The sequence below is a fragment of the Mesoplodon mirus genome (assembly GCF_964341445.2).
Source record: "Mesoplodon mirus genome assembly, chromosome: 8".
NCBI classification, from domain to species: Eukaryota; Metazoa; Chordata; class Mammalia; order Artiodactyla; family Ziphiidae; genus Mesoplodon; species Mesoplodon mirus.
In genome coordinates, this window is record NC_138984.1 from 3,650,965 (window position 1) to 3,661,477 (window position 10,513).

The following is a 10,513-nucleotide window of genomic DNA, read 5'->3' on the forward strand; positions in this document are numbered from 1 at the left end:
AATTTGAGTTATAATGTCTATTTCCACTATTTACAATAGCCAATATATGGAAGCAACCTAAATGTCTATTGACAGAAGAATGGATAAAGAAGACATGATATATATACAATGAAATATTACTTGGCCATGAAAAAAATGAAATTTTGCCATTTGCAACAACATGGATGGATCTAGAGGGTATTATGCTAAGTGAAACAAGTCAGAAAAAGGCAAATACTGCATGATCTCATCTATACGTGGAATCTAAAAAACAAAACAAAATGAAATGAAAACAGACTCATAGATAGAACAAACAGGTGGTTGCCAGAAGGGAGGGTTGGGGGTAGGAGTGAAATAGGTGAAGGGGATTAAGAAGTGGAAACCCCCAGTTATATAATAAATAAGTCACAGGGATGTAACATACAGCATAAGAAATATGGTCAATAATAATATTGTAATAACTTTGTATGGGGACAGATGGATACTAGACTTTTTGTGGTGACCATTTCATAACGTAATGTATGCAAATATCAAATCATTATGTAGTACACCTGAAACTAACATAAAATTGTATGTCAACTATATTTCAATTAAAAAAGAAAAAAATATGGTTGCAAAGCTTTGCAGCCCCTCCTCATTAAGAGGTAGAGTCTATTTCTCTCTCCCTTTAATCATGCAGCTTGTTTTAGCCAATGGGTCACAAGCAAGTAGGACATAAGTAGCAGCTTGAAAAATATCCATGATGGTTTGTCTTCTCTTGCTGCCTTTGGAACCCAGAAGCCATGGGAAAAAGACAGGGCTGGTCAGCTAGATGCTGGACATGTGTGGCTCACATGTCACTCCCCAAGTTTTACTCGCAAGTAGAGCAGCTGTTGTGAAGTTTCAGGCTCCTGGGTCAACCAATAAACTTTCCATTCCTGTGCTTGTATTTCTTGACCTCAGGATGTAGAATCACGTAGGATGTTAGTCATGTCTCTGTTGGGGATGTATAGACAGATGGTCAACATCCAAAACCTCCAGGTCCTGGACCACGTGCTTGAACAGGCAGTTGTGTGAAATGAGCTCTGACATCTGAATCCTACCATTCACTCCTTCTCTGCTCCAGTGACCCCCTCCAGGAGTGATCCACACCAGGATCCCAAGCCAGGTGGGATACAGCTCTCGTCATTAGTGTGAGCAAATGCCTGGTGACCTCCTTCTTTACCCCCTGAGGACACAGGTCTCCTCTGGTTGACAATGAGGGGGAGGATGAACCTTGGGTGAGGAGGCCCTGAGGGGAGCTTCTTGGACCACACTTTGTGCCCCTGGGTCTGTAGTTCAGACTTGAAGTCCACTTGACCAGCTGGTAAGCAGAACAGAGCCAGGACACCTGGGAAATCTTCATCCCTTCCCCAACTCTGGCACTTCCAGTGAGGACAGAGAGCCGGAAATGACCACCCCCATGGACCAAGGTGGGAAGGTGGGGAGAAGGAAATTATTAGCCACACTGACACCCTCAAACTCCCCTGGGTTTGCTCTCTTGACACTCAGGGGCTTAACACCAGTGATCCCAAGGGTACCAGCTGTGTCCCCAAGCTTCCCTGGGAGTAAGACCCAACATTATGTTCTGCTCTCACCTGGCACCCAATTCTGCCTCTGCCTTCAGAAACTTCTGAAACAATTAAAACAGATAGTAACGAATTCTATGTCCAAATTATGCCCCAAGCCAAAAATTCACCCCTATTCTCTTTCTTTGCCGTGTTGTTCAACATACATAAGACCATGCTGGGTATTGGACCTCTCGTGTTCTATCATTATGGTCTGTTATGAAATGTTTTCAACACTGACATGAAACCATCAAAATTTCAGATCGGGGCTTCCATGGTGGCGCAGTGGTTGAGAGTCCGCCTGCCAGTGCAGGGGACACGGGTTCGAGCCCTGGTCTGGGAGGATCCCGCATGCCGTGGAGCGGCTGGGCCCGTGAGCCACAATTACTGAGCCTGCGCGTCTGGAGCCTGTGCTCCGCAACAAGAGAGGCCGCGATAGTGAGAGGCCCGCACATGGCGATGAAGAGTGACCCCCGCTTGCCACAACTAGAGAAAGCCCTCGCACGGAAACGAAGACCCAACACAGCCATAAATAAAATAAATAAATTAAAAAAAAAAATTCAGATCACTTGTTAGCAATGTAGTACAGTGACTTTTCCTATAAATTAACTGATAACTATTGAGGAGGGAGAGTGTTCTAATAAGTAAGCATGAAGACAGTATTTTAGGTATGAAATAGATAATTTGGGGAGCTAAAGACAGAGAATAGACTGAAAACAGAGAGGCATTATTCCAGGAGGCAGTCGCCTAGCTGGACAGATGCGACTTTCTCAATTCCTGAGATGCTTACACAACAAGCCACAAAGCCAATGACATTTTGCTCAGAGAAATCTGAAATTTCCATTAACAAAATTCATTTATCAAATGACACCAAGTAGTGGTACATAACATCACTGATGTATGCTAGTAAGGGTTGTGCTCTATGACTCAAAGTCTGTGATGTTCAGAGCATTGTTGGCTCTTGGCTGATGTGTAGGAGGGAGAAGCCCAGGGAGACGGCTCGTGCTGCTTTTGCCGTGCGAGCCTGGATGTGGTCTGGAAAGCGAGCATGGGAACAGTCTGAGAGGACTGTCTGTACTAGTCTGTAGTGAGGGAGGTACTGCTTTATTGAGACATGTATTAACCCTGAATGGCCAACCCACAGGATCCTGAGATCATGAGGCCTCCTGCTCTCAGTTCAGTGTTGGAAGCAATAGTGAAAATTGGAAACAGATTCCAGCCACTGAGTTTATAGGATCAGCACGCTGTGTGAAGAAATGCCTGGAGGGTACAAGAATCTGCTTCCTCACCCTGGTGCCTTTCAAGGAGAAGGTTGTGTCTGTGAAGTTTTGAAGGGAGAGATCTTTAAAACCTCACTTTCATTACCCCAATAGTGTCAGCTCAAATCGTGCTATGATTTTGAGTGGTTTGATTAAATGGTATATTTCGGGAATAATTAAATGTCTTGAACAGCTAGAATCTAACACCACAGGGCTATTTTTTTTAAAACTGAAGTATAGTTGATTTACAATGTGTTAATTTCAGGTGTATGGCACAGTGATTCAGTTTTATATATATATATATTTCTTTTTTAGATTATTTTCCCTTATAGGTTATTACAAAATATTGAGTATAGTTCCCTGTGCTATATAGTAGGTCCTTGTTGGTTATCTATTTTATATATAGGAGTGTGTATATGTTAATCCCAAAGATTAGACCTAGAAATTATCATACTAAGTGAAGTAAGCCAGGCAGAGAAAGACAAATATCATATGATATCACTTATATGTGGAATCTAAAAAAAAAAAAATACAAATGAACTCATTTATGAAACAGAAAGAGACCCACCGACATAGGAAACAAAGTTATGGTTACCAAAGGGGAAAGGGGGGAAGGATAAATTAGGAGTTTAGGGCTATTTTTTTAAAGATAAAATGTCTAGGTTTGTAAAAGAAAGCCACCCATGGGCAGACGGCTGAAATGCCAATAATTGGTCTCTTCCCTGCTCTTCGTTTTCTTTACTGGTCAGAGAGTGAAGGCAATGAGAAATCATTATACAATAAAACCCACATCCAAACGCTGCCACAAAATTGAAGAAATACTTTCCAGAACTGAATGTATCCCCTGAGTAGATTTGAAGTTACTACAAAAGTAATGCATGTTCTTCAGGAATTTTAAAACAGATATAAAATAAAAATGAACCCTTCCCCCAACACCTTGCCCCTCCTGAAATAATCATTCCTAACAGTTTCAAATGTTCCATTCAAGCTTTGCTTCAATGCATATGCAGATACTTACATACCCAAACTCACACACACATACAGACTGAAAACCAGATGTCAGATGAGGAAATTTGTCTTTCAAGATTCAAATAAAATTTTCTGGGACTTCATCCCACATGTGGTGGGAATTCCACATTCCTTCCAACCAGTCTGAGAATTTGATAAGGGAAGGAAATAGGGTATCATTTTTTCTTAGTCCCCTTTGTTTTTTTTTTTAAACATCTTTAGTGGAGTTTAATTGCTTTACGATGGTGTGTTAGTTTCTGCTGTATAACGAAGTGAATCAGCTATACATATACATATGTTCCCATATCTCCTCCCTCTTGCATCTCCCTCCCACCCTCCCTATCCCACCCCTGTCCCCTTTGTTTGTTTTTGTTTGTTTGTTTGTTTGTTTTTTGCAGTACGTGGGCCTCTCACTGTTGTGGCCTCTCCCGTTGCGGAGCACAGGCTCCGGATGCGCAGGCTCAGCGGCCATGGCTCACGGGCCCAGCCGCTCCGCGGCATGTGGGATCTTCCTGGACCGGGGCACGAACCCGCGTCCCCTGCATCGGCAGGCGGACTCTCGACCACTGCACCACCAGGGAAGCCTCCCTTTGTTTTTTAGCTCAGTTTTCTCCCAGTTACTTCAGAAAATGATGATTGCTTTGTTATCCCAAACATACTAATTTTTTTCCTTAAGCCTCAGGTGCAAAAGCTGAGTTAATTGGACTCTTTAGTTCATGGATCATTATCATCTGTGGTCCCTGCTAAGTCACCCATCTGCCTGTCTTTCCGTCTATGCATCTATCCGTTATCTATCTACCTATCTATCTCTGCATCTACCCATCCATCAGCCATTCATCCAATCATCATCATTCATCCATCCATCTATCCATCCATCCATGCATCTACCTTTGTCTGCCTATCTATCGATCATCTATCTATCTATCTGTCTACCTCTCTATCCATCCGTTCTTTTTACTTACTAATGTTTCTGCTGCTCCCCTTTCCTGTTAGTAAAATCATTCTATTGTACTTCCTTCTAAATCAGATCTTTTTTTGTGGCATGTGTTATTACAAAACGTGTACTTTTGAATCATGCACATGTATTTTTAATTTATGTAAACTGTATAGTTTTAAATGTTTCACAGCTTTTCCCCCTCCATTTTCACTCACTCTTTCCACCTACACAAGGCATCTGTGAGACTAGCAGATTTACTAATCAACAAACAACTGAGGAATTTTATACATTGTTGTGTTGCTTAGCTTCCTCTCTCCTAAAGACTTCAACTTGTTCTGCTTTTAGGGTCCCTTCCCCTTGAGTTCCCCTCAAAAATTTCTCTATTTGGCTTGGACTCATATGGACTATATATATATTATCATATACATTCAGTCTCATTAATGCTCTGCTAAACAATAGCCCACCTGGATCTCTCTCAGTCTCAGTGCAGAAGTGGTGGCAGGTATCAGAAGGTCCCCTGTCCCTTTGCTCTCTCTCCCAATATCTGCAAGTAGAAGGGGTGCTATTAGAGATTTATGTTCCTGCAGATGTGGCTATAGTTGCTTTTATTAGAAGGAATACATAGCTATAAACAGGTTTTCATATTAAATAACAATGTTTCTCTCTTCTCTACTCACACATAGACTTATTTTCCCTACTAAAATGAGATCCTACAGTACATGTGCATTCTGTATTTTTTAAACATATTTAGAATTACCAGCAAAGGAACCCCAAACTCATGGCCTGATGGGATGTAGGGAGCAGTTAAGGGCTGAAAGTATTAACATTACAGTTAGAAATGGTATTAATTACATATGGAGCATCCTCAGGCAAGAATGTGGCAGAAATGCTTAGACAACTGTACACATCCATTTTCATGTTGTTATAGTGAGGATTTCTTACTGAGGCTCTTCAATATCTAATTACCAAATATTTGGGGGGATGTTTTAGATAGATGGGAAGCAGCACCCCACCTCACACTTTACAGGCAGCCAGTGAGAGACAGCAAACTAGGTGACTTCACCTGGAGCTTTGCATAATGAGCTGTCCTAGCTGCAGCAATGAAAGGCCACCACAGCAGCGCCAAACCAAGCATGGTGGTACCCACTGTCCCCAGCCTCATACAAGCGGGCAGCTCCTGGTAAAATGCTGGCTGTGTGCCTCTCTTATTTTCTCTTGGGTCTGGTTCTGCAGCCTTTTATCAAGCTTGAGAGCCCCCTGTTACCATTTTCTTGTGCCAGAGTGGGTTTCTGATACAAGCAGAAGCCTTGGAAGTTGGACCAGAAGGGCAAAAGTCATATGGTTATTCAGGAGAGAAAAAGATGAGAAAGAGCTAAGAAACAGGAAATAAGATCTCTAGAATCTGTATCCTGGTGCCCAGAGCATGAACAATAACCTGGGGAACTTCAGGATTTAAAATACAAGACTGTAATTAGGAGGTGGCAATGGAAAAATATATCCAAGTCAAAATGCAGAGACCTTTAAAGAGAGTAAGAGTAAGATGTCAATGGAAGCAACCTAAGTGTTCATCGAAGATGAATGGATAAAGAAGATGTGGCACATATATACAATGGAATATTACTCAGCCATAAAAAGAAATGAAATTGAGTTATTTATAATGAGGTGGATGGACCTAGAGTCTGTCATACAGAGTGAAGTAAGTCAGAAAGAGAAAAACAAATACCGTATGCTAACACATATATATGGAATCTAAAAAAAAGAAAAAAAAAAGGTTATGAAGAACCTAGGGTCAGGACAGGAATAAAGTTGCAGACGTAGAGAATGGACTTGAGGACACGGGACAGGGAAGGGTAAGCTGGGATGAAGTGAGAGAGTGGCATGGACTTATATATACACTACCAAATGTAAAATAGATAGCCAGTAGGAAGCAGCCGTATAGCGCAGGGAGATCAGCTCAGTGCTTTGTGACCACCTAGAGGGGTGGGATAGGGAGACGCAAGAGGGAGGATATATGGGGATATATGTATATGTATAGCTGATTCACTTTGTTATAAAGCAGAAACTAACACACCATTGTAAAGCAATTATACTCCAATAAAGATGTTAAAAAAACAAAAACAAAAACAATAAAGGTGACCATGTAAAGAGGATCTAAAAAAAAAAAAAAAGAGTAAGATGTCAAGAATGTGTGTGCCTCAGTGGAGAGAACTCAGGGTGTGAATAGAGGGAGAAGCCCTAGATAGTTGGCAACTTCCCCAGGCTGCCCAGATGGAGGGCATAGATGGTTCAATCGTGACACTAACCCTCAAATGTCTAGATGGAGAGATAAGAAATGCAAGGAAGTGGAAATGGCGTCCACCAGACTTTTGCCGGCATCTCATTGAGACAAGGTCAGGGAACCTCTGCTCAGCTTTAACTCTAGGAGCTCATTGTGAAGTGCACATAATGCAACCTTTAGAGTATCATATATGTTATCTCTGAGTTTTTGAAAGCCAGGGAGAGGGACACTTGAGAAAGTTAGGTTTGAAAACTTCAGGAAAAAAAATAGATCTTTTTGGAGGAGTTAATGAAAATGTTGAGTTCATTTATTTCCAGGAGCCAAACAGATTTTCTCATTTGAATGAGAAATAAACTTTACATAAATTATTTTTAAGTGAATACAAATATACAAATAGTATCAATGAATAAATAGGCATAAAATATGTTCTGCCTTTAAGGGGAAAATAGCCATCTATCTTTATGGCTGTTTTTAAGATAGTACAGTTTTCTTGGGTTATAGAAATTCTTAAGATCACTTCACTCTTGAGAGAGCACAGAAAACTTCTTTTAATTTTAACCCTGAAATTATGAAAGCATATGAAGAAAGGAATTGATGTCCCTAGGAGTTTAACTTGGTGGGAACTTAAATGTACCTAAATGAAAAAAATGAATTATTAATCTGTGGGTAAGAAAATGCATGTAACTCATAATTGTTTATCCTTTGGAGAAGTACTTCTAATAAAAACATTAGAGATAAATAAAATAAAATAAAATAAAATAAAATAAAACAGTGATGTTAATCATTAGTTTTGAAGGTAGGTGCCATGGTGAGTTCGGGGTACTTCTCTCCTTCACCCCATCCCATCTCCTTTACCCCAGGCATCTAGGAAAGGCCACCATGTGAGCTCTCAAGTGACACTTTAGTTATTAGGTGGAACTTGAGCCAGAACTGGTTGTTGCCAAATAGGAGCAAAAATGGGACAAGAGCTGAAGTAGGAGATGCAGGATAAATCATGGGGAAGAAAGGTGTTGGGAGGGCGGTGGGAGGGAAAAGGAGGGTCGGAGAGAGACTTGTGTTAGATTTTTCCTGCTCATGTTACTTCAAATTACCTCCTGTACCTTCTTTAGCATCAGTGAGACCTCTGCTAACCAAACCCAGCCTCAATAGTGAAACGTCTTGCAATAGTTTGAATACAACATAAAATGAAAGATGGAGAAAAAGAATACCATTTTCACGCCGCATCTTGTTACTTCAAATGGTTTTTAGAAGATTAGGCTTTTAAGATGAGAACCGACCACCTGTGTCAACATGATCTCATGATTTGCTCTGCCTATGCCCATGAAAGATAAAATACACCCACCAGTAACTTTGCTCTTTGCTTCAGAAACATCCTGAAGATCAATTTATCTGAGACAACACTCTGCTCACTTAAACAACGCACTTATAAACACCAGTTTACTTCTCAAGACTTGCTTCAAGAGTCTTGCCTACCATGTCCATCATCGTGAAGTCACTGTGTCACAGACTTTGTCTAGACCCAGTCAGTTTCCTGCCTCAAAAAGTCTGCCTCACCCAGACCCTACTGGCCCGTGGGTGTCCTGCTCTCACTCCCCGCAATCACTGCTGAGACACTGGCCAAGTGTGTTCCCCCTTTCTGCAGTAAGCCCCAATAATCGTAGTTTTGCTTTATTAGCAACATTTTTGTGATGTTTTGGGGAGTTCAGCAAAATATAAAATTCAATCATTAAGCTTTATGTTCAGTATAATTTCAATTGTAAACTTGTGTGACCTGCAGCAAATGCATGAACCCTTCTGAGCACCATTTTCCTTTGCACGGAAAGAGAGAACCATCCTGTGTCATAGGATCGCTGTGAAGAAAAACAACACAGTGTAGGGGACACAGTGCCTCTTGTAGCACTTTAGAAGGTGGCTGTCATTGCAATTCAGAAATGTCTTGATTTTAAGGCTGAGTTGAAACTTAAGGTTATTTGGGGTGGCTTGCTTTTTTGGTTTTGTTTTTTAACAAAAACTGTAAGTAGCATTACAGAAGTGAGTCAAGCTCATGCCCTTTGATGAAAAGGGAATTTTATCTGTCAAAATTACTTTCAGATAAAGGGAGACGTGGCTTCCTTGTCATCCTCCTCAGTGTGCTCCTGTCCAGCTCAAGACTTTGCTCAAATTGGATTACATCTTAGTTCTTTTTCATGACACGGAATTTTTCTTTTTTCTTTTTTCTTTTTTTTTATTTTATTTTTGCTTTATAACAAATTAAATCAGTTATACATATACATATGTTCCCATATCCCCTCTCTTTTGCGTCTCCCTCCCACCCTCCCTATCCCACCCCTCCAGGCGGTCACAAAGCACCGAGCTGATCTCCCTGTGCTATGCGGCTGCTTCCCACTAGCTATCTACCTTACGTTTGGTAGTGTATATATGTCCATGCCGCTCTTTCACTTTGTCACAGCTTACCCTTCCCCCTCCCCATATCCTCAAGTCCATTCTCTAGTAGGTCTGTGTCTTGATTCCTGTCTTACCCCTAGGTTCTTCATGACATTTTTTTTTCTTAAATTCCATATATATGTGTCAGCATACAATATTTGTCTTTCTCTTTCTGACTTACTTCACTCTGTATGACAGACTCTAGGTCCATCCACCTCATTACAAATAGCTCAATTTCATTTCTTTTTATGGCTGAGTAATATTCCTTTGTATATATGTGCCACATCTTCTTTACCCATTCATCCGATGATGGACACTTAGGTTGTTTCCATCTCCGGGCTATTGTAAATAGGGCTGCTATGAACATTTTGGTACATGTCTCTTTTTGAATTATGGTTTTCTCAGGGTATATGCCCAGTAGTGGGATTGCTGGGTCATATGGTAGTTCTATTTGTAGTTTTTTAAGGAACCTCCATACCGTTCTCCATAGTGGCTGTACCAATTCACATTCCCACCAGCAGTGCAAGAGTGTTCCCTTTTTTCCACACCCTCTCCAGCATTTATTGTTTCTAGATTTCTTGATGATGGCCATTCTGACTGGTGTGAGATGATATCTCATTGTAGTTTTGATTTGCATTTCTCTAATGAGTAAAGATGTTGAGCATCCTTTCATGTGTTTGTTGGCAGTCTGTATATCTTCTGTGGAGAAATGTCTATTTAGGTCTTCTGCCCATTTTTGGATTGGGTTGTTTGTTTTTCTGTTATTGAGCTGCCTGAGCTGCTTATAAATTTTGGAGATTAATCCTTTGTCAGTTGCTTCATTTGCAAATATTTTCTCCCCTTCTGAGTGTTGTCTTTTGGTCTTGTTCATGGTTTCCTTTGCTGTGCAAAAGCTTTTAAGTTTCATTAGGTCCCATGTGTTTATTTTTGTTTTTATTTCCATTTCTCTAGGAGGTGGGTCAAAAAGGATCTTGCTGTGATTTATGTCATAGAGTGTTCTGCCTATGTTTTCCTCTAAGAGTTTGATAGTTTCTGGCCTTAC

General features: G+C 40.8%; 1 long non-coding RNA gene across 1 annotated transcript in view; it reads left to right on the plus strand.

The window, feature by feature from the left end:
• Positions 1-9,245, plus strand: part of LOC309809611 — a 28,971-nt gene extending 19,726 nt beyond the window's left edge. Inside the window, exon 3 of the long non-coding RNA XR_014294885.1 lies at positions 8,157-9,245. This is a non-coding gene — a long non-coding RNA (uncharacterized lncRNA). The remainder of the gene's footprint in view (positions 1-8,156) is intronic.
• Positions 9,246-10,513: the final 1,268 nt, after the last annotated feature.